This window comes from Eubalaena glacialis, chromosome 8 (genome assembly GCF_028564815.1).
Source record: "Eubalaena glacialis isolate mEubGla1 chromosome 8, mEubGla1.1.hap2.+ XY, whole genome shotgun sequence".
In the NCBI taxonomy this organism is placed as follows: domain Eukaryota; kingdom Metazoa; phylum Chordata; class Mammalia; order Artiodactyla; family Balaenidae; genus Eubalaena; species Eubalaena glacialis.
In genome coordinates this window covers 12,120,950-12,138,741 of record NC_083723.1, presented here as the reverse complement: position 1 = coordinate 12,138,741, position 17,792 = coordinate 12,120,950, and positions in this window count along the sequence as shown.

Genomic DNA, 17,792 nt, shown 5'->3' with positions numbered 1-17,792 from the left:
GGTGATTTCTCGCTCTGTCCTTCAATTCACTAATTCTCTCTACAATCTCTACCATTTAAACTGTCTATTAAGGGCTTCAGTTCAATGACCATACTTTTCATTTCTAGTACTATACACATACTTTATTTTTTACTGTCTGGTTTTTAAATATATTTGTATTCTTTGCTTTATTTCTTTAGCAACACTCACTAGATTTATTAATAATCATGTGTATAACCTATGTCCCTTAGCCTGCACTGGCCAGACTGCAGGTTGGCTGCATGTGGGGAGCTGTGTGAGATATAGTGGGTCATGGTGGACTCTAAAGGTCAAGGTGAGATATTTTAAGTGGAGTTTTAGTAGCAAACTGGAATGACCAGATATGCACTTCAGATAAATTTCTCTGACAGTAGTAGGTATGATGGCTCTGGGGAGGCAGAGGTCAGATTCTGGGAGACTCTTGTATTGTTCCAGAAAAGACATATCTCTGGCAGTTGTCAATGAGGCTAGCATGGTGGGAAAGATACTCTATGTCCCTCAGTTTGACCTTCCTTGAGAAAAAGAATCATTCAGCATCCTGTTTATAACAGTTCAACTATGACTAATATAACTATAACTAAGTCACTTTTTTGATTTCTACAGTTTATATACATTTGCAACTCTTTTCTTTCTTTCTTTCTTTTTCTCCATAGCAATTTTTTAAATTTTTTATTTTATATTGGAGTATAGTTGATTTACAATGTTGTGTTAGTTTCAGGTGCACAGCTAAGTGATTCAGTTATACATATTCATATATCTATTCTTTTTCAGATTCTTTTCCCAGAATATTACACTGTAATATTACAGAGTATTGAGTAGAGTTCCCTGTGTTATGCAATAGGTCCTTGTTGATGATCTATTTTATATATAGTAGTGTGTTTATGTTAATACCAACCTCCTAATATATTCCTCCCCTGCACTTTTTTTTTGCTTTGACACAATTTTACATTAATTCTTGTTTCCTTTCTACAAAACCATTTTAAAGGCATTTTAATGATTGAGGCCCTCAGGTTTTACATGAAGTTGTTCCTGTTGAGAAGAAACAGGGAGCTCTTTATTCTGGAATTTTGCTTCTGTCTTTTCCTCCAGGCCAGTTCTACCTGGTGACAAGATACAATTTGAGGTGAAGTCCAACCAGTCCTCATTTGGCTTAAAAAAGAAAAGACTCTTAGCCTGCCCTGTGGCCAATAGTGTTTGTGACCACAGCTGGCCATCAGGGAACATTTCCAGTATGTAGAGCCTCAGGCGTTTCCCGGGTCCACTTTCCCACTCAGTGTCCTGTTTATCTCCAGTCCACGCTGACTCAGGGCCGGCAGCCTTGAGGGATGGATGCAGAGGTGATGATGCTACTCAGCTTGGCTTCTTGAGCCGGAGGCCAATTAGATATGCAACAGGCAACATGGACGTGAGTTTTGGCCGAGATGAGGCCCCGAATGAACTCTTGTGAGTTGAAGATTCCTAGTCAAGAGCAGTCCTTTTTGAGTATTGGGGTAATCTGTTTTTGGCAAAACATTGTTTCTTTTTTTGAGGGTGAGAAGAAAAATGGTGTGGGAAAAGCTCTGGAAATCTCGCAACACCTCTTGGACATGAACTATGTGTTACAAAACACATTTTTGACCAGTTGAGTGTTAACCAATCAAAACCAGACAGATTGTCTTTCTCGTGTTGGCTTCAAAATGCAACAGGGGAAGTGCCATTGCTGAATATGACTGGGAACTTGCTGAACTCAAACATTTGCAAAAGAGCGTCAGAGTCCATATAATGAGAGGACAGAGCTGGGTTTGCTGGTTCCTCTTTGCAGGATGTGATTGCAACCTCCTGGGAGAAAAAAAATGAACACTACCAAATCAAAAGCAGCTCCAACTGTCAGTGGAGGGTGGTCCAGAAGAAAATTTAGAAGAAGAAGGAGATTCATTTCAAACCATAATGAATTCTCTTTGTCATTGAAAACTTATCCAAAACACATTTCATGACAACTTTGACAGGCAATGATCTGCTGGATATACAGAGACTGTTATTTTTTGCCCTCAAATAGCTCTTAAAGTCTCCTTAGAGAAATAGACTTATAAGTAGAAAATTACAGTATGCTGTGATTTTATAGACTTCGTGGAGCAAGGAGAAAAGTGCTGATTCTGGTGAACTTGGGAACAATCTCACAGAAATGCTGGTTTTGAAGTGGGTCTCAAAAGGTGTTCAGGCATCCCAGGAGAAGGAAATAGTATATAAAAAGACTTGAAGTCATGAAGGAACATTGTGTCTACACAGTAAGAAAGGGAAAGTGTGTGCAAGTTGCAGGAGGTGTGTCTGGAGGCCTTAGGTCAGATTGGAATGGTTCCTGCATGGCATGCTAAAGAGTTACTGGAGCCCATAAGGCAGTGCAATACTTGCTTAAATAAGAGTTTCAGTCTTCAGTTTACAACTTTAGTTGTTCAACAGACACATGTGCTTTATTTTCACATGAAAAGCACCACAATCTTAGGTTGCTAATGCCATATAGGGGGACAAGAGCATTGCCCTCTGCATCTAACAGTATTAAGACTAGAACACATCACAGAAAGACACAAAGATTTAAAAAACAGAGCAAGAAAGAAAGTCCAGTTCAGAGACATGGAGGATCATTTAAATACTCAGCTTATGTCTGAAAGGAGTTCCACGAAAAAGAATGAAAGAAATGGTAGGAAAGCAGCAACATTAGAAAAGAATTTTACAGAAATGAGGAATAAGAAAGTCTTGAGATTGAAAATAGATTCCAAATACCAAGAATAAAGATGGACTCAGGGGCTTCCCTGGTGGTGCAGTGGTTGAGAATCTGCCTGCCAGTGCAGGGGACACGGGTTCGAGCCCTGGTCTGGGAAGATCCCACATGCCGCAGAGCAACTGGGCCCGTGAGCCACAATTACTGAGCCTGCGCGTCTGGAGCCTGTGCTCCGCAACAAGAGAGGCCGCGATAGTGAGAAGCCCGCGCACCGTGATGAAGAGTGGCCCCCGCTTGCCACAACTAGAGAAAGCCCTCGCACAGAAACGAAGACCCAACACAGCCATAAATAAATTAATTAATTAAAAAAAAAAAAAAAGATGGACTCACACCCAGAAATATCAATATCATTATAACATATAAAATAAAATAAAACAGATAAAGGAAATAAAATCAGATAATGATAAAATCTTAAAGGCACTGAGACTGATAAAATAAATGATAAAATAATTCCTAGAAAGCAATGAAAATTAGACAGCAGCCTTCTCAAAGATGTCTTCCAAGAGTAGAGGAAAAACAACCATTAAGCTTGGAGTTTATACCCAGCTAAACTATTATTGAAGAGTGGGAGGAAAATGATGGCATTTTCAAACTTGTAAAGATTGTGGAAGTTTACTATCCAAAGAGTTCCTCAAAAGAACTTCCAGGGAATATGCTTCTGAAAGAAGAAAAGCAAGGGTAGAGATACAGAATAAAATTTAACAAATAAGCATGATCACATATTTTCTTAAATATTTATCTTTAAAAGTTTTGTGTTTATTATTTTTTCTTTGTTTTATTTTGTTGTTAATATCAATTTATTGTGATTATTATCTTTTAAATGAAAAAGTACTAAATGAATTAACAGGTCTTGGAGATCTGGTAGCCCTAATTGATCTAATATGGAGCATTCTATCCAACAAATATAGAATATGTGTTTTTTTTCAGCAATACTTGAACTTTTAAATGACATAGTTTTTTTTTGGTTTTTTTTAACATCTTTATTGGAGTATAATTGCTTTACAATGGTGTGTTAGTTTCTGCTTTATAACAAAGTGAATCAGTTATACATATACATATGTTCCCATATCTCTTCCCTCTTGCATCTCCCTCCCTCCCACCCTCCCTATCCCACCCCTCTAGGTGGTCACAAAGCACCGAGCTGATCTCCCTGTGCTATGCGGCTGCTTCCCACTAGCTATCTATTTTACATTTGGTAGTGTATATATGTCCATGCCTCTCTCTCACTTTGTCACAGCTTACCCTTCCCCCTCCCCATATCCTCAAGTCCATTCTCTAATAAGTCTGTGTAAATGACATAGTTGTTTTTTTTTTAATTTTATTTATTTATTTATGGCTGTGTTGGGTCTTCGTTTCTGTGCGAGGGCTTTCTCTAGTTGCGGCAAGCGGGGGCCACTCTTCATCACGGTGCGCGGGCCTCTCACTAACGCGGCCTCTCTTGTTGCGGAGCACAGGCTCCAGACGCGCAAGCTCAGTAATTGTGGCTCACAGGCCTAGTTGCTCCGTGGCATGTGGGATCTTCCCAGACCAGGGCTCGAACCCGTGTCCCCTGCATTGGCAGGCAGATTCTCAACCACTGCGCCACCAGGGAAGCCCCATGACATAGTTTTAAATGAATGTTCCTCAGGATATTTCTTCTTCTGAACATGTGTTTTCTCCTATTTTTCGCTCAAATTTACTCTCTATGGTGTATATCTTCCATGTGTCTACTGAAGAGTCATCAAGGCCATTAGATGGTGTCTGCTGTGGCTGTGATTTGAGACTGATGTGTCTCCTGGGAGCTTCCCAACTTGACCAATGTCTTCCTCTTCAGCCTTTGAACAGTCATTAGTAGAAGATTTCGTCACCCAGATGTGAATTGAAATTAAACTTGTGGCCTTGACTTCTGAGGCGCTCACGTTAGTTTTTGGAAGAAGAGAGTTTCTATCTAGGACCATGCCTACTTTTGGAGTAAGATTCACAATTCAAAGAGCAAGATTCTTTGTGCTCTTTGGAAATCTTCCTGAGAGATAGTGCAAGGAATGTAGTGTAATAACCCCAAAGATGATGGATATTCACCAGTGCCCCTTAATGTCATCACTACCCAGAGTACATTAGCCTTTTATGGTCTTTCCCAAAGAGAACATAATTAAGTTATCATAATGGGTCAGGGTAGTGTCTTCTGACTCAAGCCCATCACTCCAAAAGCCGGGATGCTTCCTGTTTTTACTTTCCCAGTGACATAGAAAAATGAATATGCTGCCCTTTGTGAGTGACAATGATCGTACGGTCTTACTCTAGGCTGGCCATTCACTGTGCTGTGATAAGAAGTTTCCATGGAGCCATAACAACCACTTGCATCCTCACACTCTTTCACAATTTACCAAGCCCTTTCCTAAACTGATTTCATGTGATATAACCCAAAACCTGATGACGTAGGCAAGAGAGGTATTATTATTGCTATTTGAGGAATTTGAAATTAAGAGAATTAAAAATAACATCCAGAATTTCCCATGGCTTTGTGAAGATGAAAAGATTAAGACCTAGATGGTGTAACTCAAATTTTACTCTTATTCTCTTCTTGGCCTCTGAGGTACATTGCAAGCTGGCTTCTTGGGGGTAGAGTACAGTGTACACTGCTGTCCAGGAACATATTCCATTCTACCAGGTGGGCTTGATCACACCTGACTATACTCAGATCATGTATTGGGCTAAGAGCACATACTTTGGGGCCAGACTGCTTAGTCTCAAATTCTAACTCCAGCAAATAGTCTAAGGTGTGTGGCCTTGGGCAAGTTTCTTAACGTCTCTGAACCTCAGTTTCTTCAGTAAAATGAGGATTTTTTCTCATTTTACTGAAAATGAGAAACCTTCTAAGGTTACTTACAGAAGGTTACTTAAGGTTTCTTACAGAAACCTCCTAAGGTTTCTGCAGGATTCATGAGGTAATAGTACATTCAAAGTGTACAGAGTAGTGCCCGGCAGGTAACAAGGGCGCTATAGGTGTTTGCTGTTGTGAGGTTATTATTATTATTATTAGACTGATGTTAGTGGTGTTGTTATTAGAGCATCAGGGCTGTTAGGCTCAGGCAATGAGCTCCGTGTTTAGGTGCTGTGACCTAAACTCCTCAAACATGTCCTGATAGACGGTGAGCTTAAAGGGAAACAATTGCTCTGTTGATGACACTGAGAAGCTTGTGTAGCAAAAGAACTAAATAAAGGTGGGTTTTCATAGATCAAAGGGTTAGACAGGCACACAGGGTCATCTCAGAGTTGCCACGTTCTCAGACTCTAAGTTCGCCACTGCAGTCAGGGTGATTTTTCTCCGTATTAGATCTTTTATTCATCTTACTAATCTCGTCCCTCCCTACTTCCACATGCCTTGGTGTCCCCCCAGCCCCAGCCATTTTGGATTCGTAGTGGAAAGACTGAACTAAAAGCACCTGAAGCTGAGAGCCCCGCCCTGCTGATGAAGGAAGTCAAAGATCAAGCCACTGTGGCCTGGATAGGCTCCCTGTCTTTCCATCACCTGGGTCATTTCGGTCCAGAACACTCTCTGATTCAAGTGCAAAACTCAAGGGTGCCACCATGTGCAGACTGAAGTCACAGGAAGCCAACAGGAAACCCTGGATAGTTTGAACTTTCTCGATTGTCTGGGAAAGATTTTTATTGCCAAACATCCCTTTCTGATCTTCCCTTGTCTCCACTCCCTTTTGTAACCTGAAAGTTCCTTCCTCTGTTCTTATAGGCTACCTGCATCCTCCAGCCAGAGTCAGTTTTTGCCACTGGCCTGCAATTAGACTGTCAAGGAAGCAGATCCTTCACTTCTTGGATTCTGTGAATACTTCTTGTGGTTTCTCATCAGAACTACCTGCCCTCCAGGCACCTCCCTCCATAACCTCATTCTATTCCTCTTTTAAGAATCCTAGGGGGCTTCCCTGGTGGCGCAGTGGTTGAGAGTCTGCCTGCCAATGCAGGGGACACGGGTTCGAGCCCTGGTCTGGGAGGATCCCACATGCCACGGAGCAACTGGGCCCGTGTGCCACAACTACTGAGCCTGCGCGTTTGGAGCCTGTGCTCCGCAACAAGAGAGGCCGCGATAGTGAGAGGCCCGCGCACCGCGATGAAGAGTGGTCCCCGCTTGCCGCAACTGGAGAAAGCCCTCGCGCAGAAACGAAGACCCAACACAGGAAGGAAGGAAGGAAGGAAGGAAGGGAGGGAGGGAGGGAGGGAGGGAGGGAGGGAGGGAGGGAGGGAAGGAAGAATCCTAACTCCCTGTTCTCTCTCCAGCCAGTGCTCCTAGGCTCTGCTAACAGTCCCTGGGCTGCTGGCTTTCTGCATTTGACTTTCCCTGCCCTTCCTTCGAGTGCACATCTCTGATCTTGGACTTTGGACCTGCATATCCTATCTGCTCCACTTCCTCACTTGTACTATTTCGCACTCCATTCCAGAGACATACATCCACCTAGCCTTGCAAAAGCAAAGCCTGATGCGGCATCACCGGGTGTGTCACCGCACATCATCCTGACAATGCCGTCTGCTCCCACCATGAAAAGTCAACTTCCCCCTTCCCACGATATGCAAAATAACAGGAGGCCAAATTTACACTATTCAAGCAAAATTATTTGGCTGTCAAGGGGTTGTTTACCCATCAGTTTGTGGCGTGTGTTTGAGGACGTGTCATCCTTTGCTGTCCATGAAGTTCAGATGTGCAGATAGCTCACCCCTCTCTCTTTGCACATCAGCCAAGGGATGTAACATTGTTACCAAGAAACTGGGTTCACCTCTTGGTGGGTGTCGAGCCCATAGACACAGCCAAACCAAAGTGCTGGAGAAGGAAGGATTTATTACTTGCAGCAAGTAAGGAGGACGCTGGGGGTTTTTCCCAAAGCAGTGTCTACCCGAACAGCAAAATCTGGGAAATTTTAAGCTAAGGCCACATGCATCTTCATGAAGGGGCTTGAGCAGAGGAGAATTCAGCATAGAATTGGGGCAAAGGTCGACAGAGTCCAAGCCTTAGTGGCTTGAAGTCTGGAGGGTCAACACCATCCTTCCATCCTCCACTTGGATGGGGGCCTTAGTTCCTGCAGAACTCCAAGATATATTATTATGTGTATCCCTTGAGGAGGACCTAGAACTCTGCTTTATCGCTGCACTATTGTTTGTCTGCCTTTTTTTCCTGTTCCTGCATTCCTTTGTTCCCTTAAGATTGTTAATTACTGAGAACTGTTCCAGGGCAAGCACTGTGGCCAGGCTTAGATCACAAAATGTCTTAGGCCAAAATGGCTTCTCTTATGTCAAGAAAGCCATGCCTGGTTCTCTTTCTCCGGGGATGCCCTGACCTATCTGCTTACACCACTCCAGAGAGTTTTGAGTACAGCTCTCTAATATATCTGAAGATTATAACCACACATTCTCAAGCCTTAATTTCTAAGGAAAATATAATTGGTGACAGGCAAATTAAAATGTAAGTACATTTCAATTAAACATCACATTTTGGGCTAATACTTCTTTAAAGTAAGTGTATTGGGGAAGAAATAGAAGCCTCATGATAGATACAGTATCATATTTGCTCTGATTTACAGCTAATGTTATATTTAGTTAGGTCTCCATTTCAAACCAGGGACTCAGATTTATGGAGAATCCTCTCTTTTCTCTCTACCTACATTTTGCCATCGAAATATTCTGCCGCCGCATCCCATCAGCCACTCCAGATTGCCTTACAGAAGTCCATGCTATAGCCATGTACATTGCAAAGACGTGTACACACTGCTGTATTTAAAATGGGTAGCCAGCAAGGACCTACCGTACAGCACAGGGAACTCTGCTCAATATTATGTAACAGCCTAAATGGGAAAAGAATTTGAAAAAGAATACATGTATATGTATCACTGAATCACTTTGCTGTACACCTGAAACTAACACAACATTGTTAATCAACTAGACTCTAATATAAGATAAAAAAGTTTAAAAGAAAATCAACTTCATGGATAAGTGCTCATAATGCTTGGTTTTCGCCAGTTTGGCAAGGTCAAGGAGTTTATGGAAGTTCTGTAATGCCGATGTGCTCGGAAACATCTTCATGGTCCAGTCTGCTCATATGGGAGGTACTTTCCTTTCTTTATATATTTTTATATCAGCCTATATATAAAATGTGTGTATATATATATACAGATACATATGTATACATATATATAGATATATATTTTTTATATCAGCCTGTATATAAAATATGTGTGTATATATATACATACATATGTATACATATACAGAGATATATTTTTATATCAGCCTATATATAAAATATGTGTGTATATATACCTATATATTTATATTTTTATATCAGCCTGTATATAAAATATGTGTGTATATATATACATACATATGTATACATAGATATAGATATAGATGTAGATTTTTTTTTTTCTTCCAAGTCCTCTATCTCCAAAGGGCATTTATCTGTTCAGGGCATCTACGCACACATCCTGGTAACTCAGACCCTTCAGTTCCAGGACTCATTTCACAAGACTTTCAGATCCAAGACTGGGTCCACTGGTATTTCGGTATTACGATATGTATTTTTCGACTCTCAGTATTATCATTGTGTCTGGCAGGTTTATTCACACAGCTCTTAGATGCTGAGTGAAAGTTTACATGATTGAAACACTCAACAGCTTAACTAATAGAATAGAAAATTCACTGGAATGGTAACCATCCTCCTCCCACTCAGGCAGGGATGTGATCTGCAGAATGAGGAAAAGATAACAGCCCCCAGTGGAGGCTGCTGCATAGACACCCTGATTTGAGAGCTGTCCTCCCACCCCCACGTGGGTACCACTGCCCACTGCTGATGCCCAAGGTCCTGCTGTGAAAGACCGAGGCCACATCCTCATGTGCCTGACCAAGCACCCCCATCACAGCCACCTGAGCGGTTCTGAGCCTCTGGCATTTGCCGGAAAGGTGAGTACTAGTCAACAATATGCTGCTGGGCTTCCCTGGTGGCGCAGTGGTTGAGAATCTGCCTGCCAATGCAGGGGACTCGGGTTCGAGCCCTGGTCTGGGAGGATCCCACATGCCGCGGAGCAACTGGGCCCGTGAGCCACAACTACTGAGCCTGCGCGTCTGGAGCCTGTGCTCCGCAACAAGAGAGGCCGCGACAGTGAGAGGCCCGCGCACCGCGAGGAAGAGTGGCCCCCGCTCGCCACAACTAGAGAAAGCCCTCGCACAGAAACGAAGACCCAACACAGCCATAAAAATAAATAAATAAATAAAACTTTTTTAAAAATTAAAAAAAAAAAAGCCTTGCTGAAACCCATTGGGGAGTTCAGGCTTAAAAAACAAAAAACAAAAAACAAAACCAATATGCTGCTAATGAGAAGAAAGGCAGAGATCCCCATATACGACGGTGCCATCCTCCTTCGAGCTTTAGCTGTGTGACTTTGGGCAAGTTAGTAACATGCTCTGTGCCTCATCTTCTCTTCTATAAAATGGGAATCATACTGTTATTTATTGAATCAATAACAGGGGGAATATTTATAATAATAGCATTCTTATAGAATAGAGTTATACAGTATGTATGGAATAGGTAATCGTACGACTTAGAGTTAAATTATCCATGCCTCACTTTCTCATCTGCAGAATCATGATAATGATAACACTTATAGAATAGAGTCGTGTGGATTAAATGAGCTGATGTGTGTAAAGTATTTATTTGGTAAACAGTAAGTATTCGGTAAATATTAGCTACAGAATCTTTCTAATATTCTGGACTTAAGAGGAACAAAATTGGATGGCAAGTAACGGATTCCCACTTGGAATCTTGATCATGGGTCATAACCAGAGTCCTTGAGTTGGTTCAGAAATATTCCCAATACAGTCCTAAGGGGAACTAACCTCTCCCCCTCCACTTCTTCCCGTGTGAAGTGGAGGCTGGTAGAAGCTGGGAACCATGTCGTTGAGGAGGAGGGATGAGGAGAGACGACTATATTTCAGGAAAACCCATCTCTGGCTTTTTTTTTTTTTTTCCAGATGGGGCAGAGCTGTGAGCAGATTCTTCCTGGCTGAATGAAGGGAACACATTCATAAGTTGGAGACACAGACCTATGAGGTGTGTGACTTCCTGTTTCCCTGGTGGCTGCTTCAGAAACATTCAGTTGGGAATTTTTATAGTTTCCATTTATTGTCACCCTCCAAAGCTCACTGAAGGATGGATGGGGTGAGTCAGGGAGCTGGTCTGGGAGAGCCGGCTCCAGGAGGCTCACAGCCTGCCTGGCTTTCTCAGTCACTCACAGAGACCCGTGACCTTTGCATCCTGACCCTGCCTCTGGAGAAGGAAATGTGGCGCCTCAAATTCACAGACCCAAAGCAACCGAAAACCATAAGGTATTTTGTGCAGGTCAATGACTAAACCATTCAGGGAAAATGAATACTGATTTTTCTTACAAAAGTATCTCCTGGGATAGTATCCCACACTGATGGCTCAGCCCCAAGACGTAACTGTAATTAACTTGGTCTGGTTTTGACCTCTCCCGACTTCTCTGTGGTCCTTGCCGATACAGGCATAGGCGGCATCTTGAGCATCCCCCCGGGGCTTCGAGCACTCATCTGTCTTGGTCAGTTTCCTTATTGTCTCAACAGGGCTCCTCAGCCCCTACGGCATCCTCTATCCTCTTACTCTAGCTGCCCCTAAAATGTCTGGAGCATCAGGGTTTCGTATTTGTTGTTTTTCACATTTTAACCTGGGCCAGTGTTTTTTAATCTTTTCTGGTTACAGACCACTTTAAAGAATCTAATAAATTCTATGGATTTTCTCACTGTAAAAATTCATGCTCTCACTCTGAAATGTGGCACATAATTTCAGGGGATCACAAGCCCACCAAAGCATCCCCATAACCTCCCCAGCATCCGTGTGGGAAAGGAGAAAATCAACCCCTGACATCCAAGAACTGGTCCAGCACTTAACAGCTGGTAGAGGCTTGCTGGCACTCACAGCTGGTCTGCATTATTCCCCCGGGGTTGGGTCCCCAGCAGTCTCACCAATGTCAGCCAGCATCAGTGTCAGGCAAGGTCAGTTTGAGAACTTGATAAAGTGAGACAAAGCCAGGCTGCTCCATACTTTTGTCTAAGCACAGACAAAGCCAAGATCGCTATGTAAATGACAAAACACTGCAAATCCCCCTCTTGACAAAAATGAGTGACTTTACCAATTACTTCTTTATCAAGCACAGTTTTATCCTTGTTCTTCTCTTCCCTCTCTATAGATAAGATTTATGTAGCTACTCAATCATAGAATTGACCCTGCCTTTTATTTATAGTTTTTGTATCTTTATTGCGATATAATTCATATACCATACACTTCACCTATTTAAACTACATAATTCAATGGTTGTTGTATATTCAGAGTTGGTCAGCCATCACAATAATCAATTTTGGAACATTTTCAAATACGTTCCATGGGCAGGAGGGGATTTATGGATGTAACTGATGTCACTCAGCAGGACAGCAGGGAATTTCTGGGTCAGGGAGCTCCAAAGGACAGCAAGACTGGGATTTTTTATAGCCCTGAGGCTTCTCTGTGCTAGCAGAGGTTGGGTGTAGTTTGGCAGGGTATACAAAGCAAGCAGGCTCTAAGTGGCTAAAATTATTTGAGCTATGTTTCATACAATTGAACGTGTAAAATTTTGAGTTTGACTCCAGTGGGTTTTGAGCTTATCAGTCTCAGCTTGCTGTGAAGAATAAACAATCTAGGGGCTCACATACAGAGGCCATCTTTGGCTCATTTATGTAACAGTTCTTCAGAGTATCACATTGTTCTTTGAGCAGGGCCATGAGCAGATCAGAACTCCATAACAGTTTCAGGCTGCAGTGAAAACCATCTTTCCACATGGGCTATATGACATCAAAGAACCTATGGCTTCAGTGGTATCTGGTGTAGAGTTTTTGGCAAGCCCTGATGGGAAAATCCCAGCATGCATTCCCTAAGGTTCTGGCACAAGGCCATCTCATCTGCAGTAGAGAATTATACACTGTTTGGAAAGTAGCTCCTGTTACTGGGATATCTTACAGGGCAGAACAATAGGACATCATGTGATCAGCTACGGAGCCAGAACTGCCCATCATGAGCTGGGTTAGATCCATCAGGCCGTAAGGTCAGGTGGGCTCATCAACAATTCACTTTACGTTAGATGTGGCATATCCAAGACCAGAACAAACAGGGATGGGGAGAGGGCACGAGTAATTGCAGGAGCACATGGTCCAGACCCCCATGTCAATCACCACTGTTGTACTGGAATCTCCTCTTCAGCAATTATGATTGGCAGAAGAGGAAGCAGGCCAAGTTTGGTCCACAAAAGGGTTGGTTGGCTAAGTAGGTGGATGCAAGGTGAAAATGGACTATCCTGAAAAACGGCCGGACTCAGATGATGATCCTGAAAGTCAGTGGTGAAGGGGAATCCTCCTGATGGGCAGAGCTTGGGTGATGCACGTGGTCATTCACTTTGTGTGGAAAGAAAAGTGATCTGAGGTGAGACTATAGGCAGACTCACGGGCAGTAGTGAATGGTTTGGCTGTTGGTCATGGCCATGAAAAACAAAAGATGAGAAGATCAGGAATAAGGAGGTCTGTGGAAGAGGCTTGTGGATCAGCGTATGGAGCGGGCACCATACATGGAGATTTTGTACCACATTTTAACACCAGCCAGAAAGCAGCCCCCACTAAAGAGCCTGCAGACAGCTAGGTAGACAGAATGACCATAAGACTCAACAACAGCCACCTTCTGTCACTGGCCACCTCAGCTCTGGTGCAATGAGATCATGACCAGTGTATTCAGGAGGAGCTTATGCATGGGTCCCACAGCCAGGTTCCCACCCAGCAAGTTCTGATTAGCTACTGCTGCTGCCATACATACCAGCAATAGACACCAATGCTAAGCCATCGAATATGGCACCATTTCTCAAATGCCTACTTGGTTGCAAGGTGATTACACTAGACCATTTCCATCCTTGAAGGGGTAGAAAGACATCTTGACTGGATAAGTAGATATTCTGAGTACAGGTTGGTTTTTCTTGCTTGCAGGGTCTTATCCAAAGGCTTGCAGAGTATTTGACCCACCAACATGGGATTCCATATAGCATTGCTTCAAACCAAGTGTGACCAAGGAGCTGTATCAGGAGGTCACAGGACCTATGATCCTATGGCATATCACACCACCAGAAGCTGCCAGCCTGATAGAGCAATGGAGTGATCAGCCTTAGCGCTACCTTGAAGATGATGCCATGTAGGAATGGGACACGTCCTCCATGTGAAGTGTACACGCTAAATCATACACTATGTTCTTACCCTGCCAAGTAGAATACAGAGTCCAAGAACCAAGAGATTGAAATAGGCAGTGTCTTGCTTACCATTATTCCCAAAGATCCACTTGGGGAAACTGAGCTTTCCATTCCTGAAACTTTAGGCTCTACATAAGTAGAAATCCTGATTCACAGAGGAGGATCACAAGGAACATTGGAAGGACCCCATTCAATGTTGAGCTCTGTCTGAAGGCTGATAACTTTAGGCTCCTTGTGTCAGGAGTCCATCAATTCAGAAAGGAATCACCAGACCTGCAGGTTTCATTGGCCCTGACATTTAGAAGGAGGTACGGTTGCTGTTATGCAATGAGGGCAAGAAAGGGTGGACCCCACGTGATCCAGCCATCTCTCATTACTCTCAGACCAAATTTGACAAGAAACAGAGAAGCAGCCATGGTTGGAGAATGTCATGGTACTAAGGGCTCAGATCCCTCAAGAATGTGGGTCTGAGTCACTGACCAGTAAGCCACAAGACCAGCAGAGAAACCTGACCTAGGACAAGTGGGTAAATGAATATTCAGAAAAGAGATGATCAAGTCCACCTAGCTCGACCATCACATTTTCATGGAAAGAAAGTGAAGTTCAGAAAAAGGAAAAGATTTACGTTAAGCTACATGGTTAGTGACTTCAAACGGGGTGGAATAGGACTCCAGTTTCATGACCTAGCTCACTGAGTTTTTCTCTCCTGTCTTTGTGGGCTCTGACACTGTTTCCACTACTTATTTGCTGTGTGATCTTGAGTAAGTTACTAAACCTCTCTGAGGTTCACTCTCCTCATCTGTAAAATGAAATCTAGTAACTATCTCTCAGGGTGTTGGAAGACATCGATGAGCTGGTGCACTTGGAGACATTTGCAGAGTAAATAGCTTAACATATAATATCCAAGATACAGGACACCCTAAATGTGGAGCTACTATTTTTAAATATGAAATGCCTTGGTTTCTATCAGCTTTTCCTTCATAGCACTATCCTATCTCTTGCCCTTCTGCCTCCATACACAGAAGCTTTTATGGCAGGAGGTTCTATGGAGGAGAGAGAGAAATCAGAGAGGGGACTAGATACCTAGAAATTCCTACCTCTGGCTCCTCTGGGTGGGAAAGTTAGGGCAGGGTGAGGGAACATTCCAGGGTACAGGACGGGGATGTTGGTGGACATGGCTCGGTGTTCCACTGGAGGTGAGCGATGCCTCCTCAGATGCTGTGGGAAATTCACTGCATGTGCCTGCACCAAGTCCACGGGCCAGAGGGAATGCTTGCTGTTGGAGGAGGTGATTGAACACGGCCAAGTTTAAACTCCAGGTGAAGGGAATCGCTAAGAAGGAGTGAGGACACAGGCAAACGGGTCATGGCCACCTCCCAAATTATGGACCGTAACGACCACCTCCACCCTGTTCCAGACACATAATCCAAAAGGAGAAGCATGAGACATAGGAAAACATACCATCTTGTACTCCAAAGCCATGCATTCTCTGCACTGGAAAGGAGAGTCTGGACCTCTAAATCATTTGGGGAGCCTCTCAAAAATGTCGATCCCTAGCGGCCAGCAATTTGGATGGGCCAGGGCCCAGGAATTTTTCTGTTCAAGCAGCAGCCCAAGGGATTCTAACGCGAATGACCTTTGAGGGGCCCTTTAACAAGCACTGATTTGTTGTCTCCTAGACAGGCAGCAGCCACCATAGGAAGTGCCTCCAGCTCAACCACAGGGTTATAAGTCAGTGTCTTGTCCCCTTCTGTGCCTCCATAGCCCTCCAGGGCCCACTTATGCATTCTGTCCAACATGTTAGCCATGGGGCCTGTGAAATGTGACTGGCCCACATTGAGATGTGCTGCAAATACAGTACAGATGCTGGGTCATGAAGACTCGGTACAAATAGAAAAAAGGTAAAAGATCTCAATAATAATTTTTGACATTGATTACATGTTGAATTGACGATATTTTGGATATATAAGATTAAAGAAAATTACGACAAAATTAATTTCACTTTTAAAGAACTTTTTTCACACAGCTACTAGAAAATTTGACACTCTATTGGCGGTTGTCAGTCTACTTCTATTGGATGGCGCTGGTCTAGACAATACCACCTCCACCCCTTCCCCACACCTACCGCCGCCCCCAACTGATAAAGTCCCTTTGGAACCCTAATAACTATCCCTTATTGCTTCTTGTGTGCCAGACACCACACTAAAGGCCTCCCATGTTATCTCATGTAATGATACAGGTATCACAGTCTCTAGTCCTCAGATGAAACGTCCCCAAGACCAGCCTGTCCTGAAGTTTATCACGTCCTCCTGTCACCGATGTGCTCCGCCAGCCGCAAGCTCTTGGAGATTAGGGTGCGTTTCCTGTTTAACTCCCACTTCCTAGCAAAGTGGTGCGTGGGGTGCAGAACTCAGTGTGCTGAATAAAGAAGAAGTAGTGAGATTAAGGGACTTGCCACTCTCTGGGTCACACAGATACTCCATGGCAGTGTTACCAACCAGGCTTCTTGGACTTCTTTTTTTTTTTTTTTTGGCCACACCGCGCAGCATGCGGGGTCTTAGTTCTCTGAGCAGGGATTGAACTCGTGCCACCTGCAGTGGAAGCGCGGAGTCTTAACCCCTGGACTGCTAGGGAAGTCCCAGGACTTTTTTTTAATAAATTTATTTATTTTATTTATTTATTTTTGGCTGCGTTGGGTCTTCGTTGCTGCACGCGGGCTTTCTCTAGTTGTGGCGAGCGGGGGCTACTCTTCGTTGCGGTGCGCAGGCTTCTCATTGTGGTGGCTTCTCTTGTTGCGGAGCACGGGCTCTAGGCATGCGGGCTTCAGTAGTTGTGGCTCACGGGCTCTAGAGCGCAGGCTCAGTAGCTGTGGCGCACGGGCTTAGTTGCTCCGCGGCATGTGGGATCTTCCCAGACCAGGGCTCGAACCCGTGTCCCCTGCATTAGCAGGCAGATTCTTAACCACTGCGCCACCAGGGAAGCCCGCCCTTCCCCCCGGGACTTTTTAATCAATAGAAATTGATAAGAGGTCAGAGGAGAATTCCAGGCAAGGCTTTATTGGGACTCATGCTGCAGCGCGAGGGAGTGAAAACAAGTAACAGGTTCCCTTGCTCGCTCCCGGAGGGGGGAGTGAATTGGTCCCTTAGCTGGTGTGAGGGTGGGAGTGAATCCATGCGTGGGGCTGGCGGCGTGGCTTGTGTAGCCTGCCCATCCCCCTGGTGGTGCTGTTTGCAGGGATCACGCGCAGTCCGCTGCTTTTTCTCCCAGCGCTTCAGAAGTGGCAGTTGGGTTTTGGCTTTTTTGTATCTTACTGTTCATAACTGACCCCACTGGCACACAGCGTGCAGTTATTTTTAGTCCCTTATAGTTTCTTTGTATTCTGTTGCTTGAGGAGACATTTGTCCAGGTGCAAGCACTGCAGTAAAGGTCCCAGGTCCCAGCCTGTCTCAGCAGCACCAGCATTTGAATCCCGATCTGTCTATAAAGTGCATCTTTTTTTTTTTCCTCAAAATACCTTTACTGCAAACATATAGGAAAACTTATGGAACCTACATGTAAGAAGTAACTCCACGTCCAGTGGAAAAGACAAAGTCACCTGGTATTTCTCTGTATCTTCTCTCCGTCTTTCTCCATGTAGTGTCTCACTGGTGCTTCTCTCTGCACTTTTGCTCCATTCACTTCTTTGCAGATTCACTTCCTTTGCAAGGCTG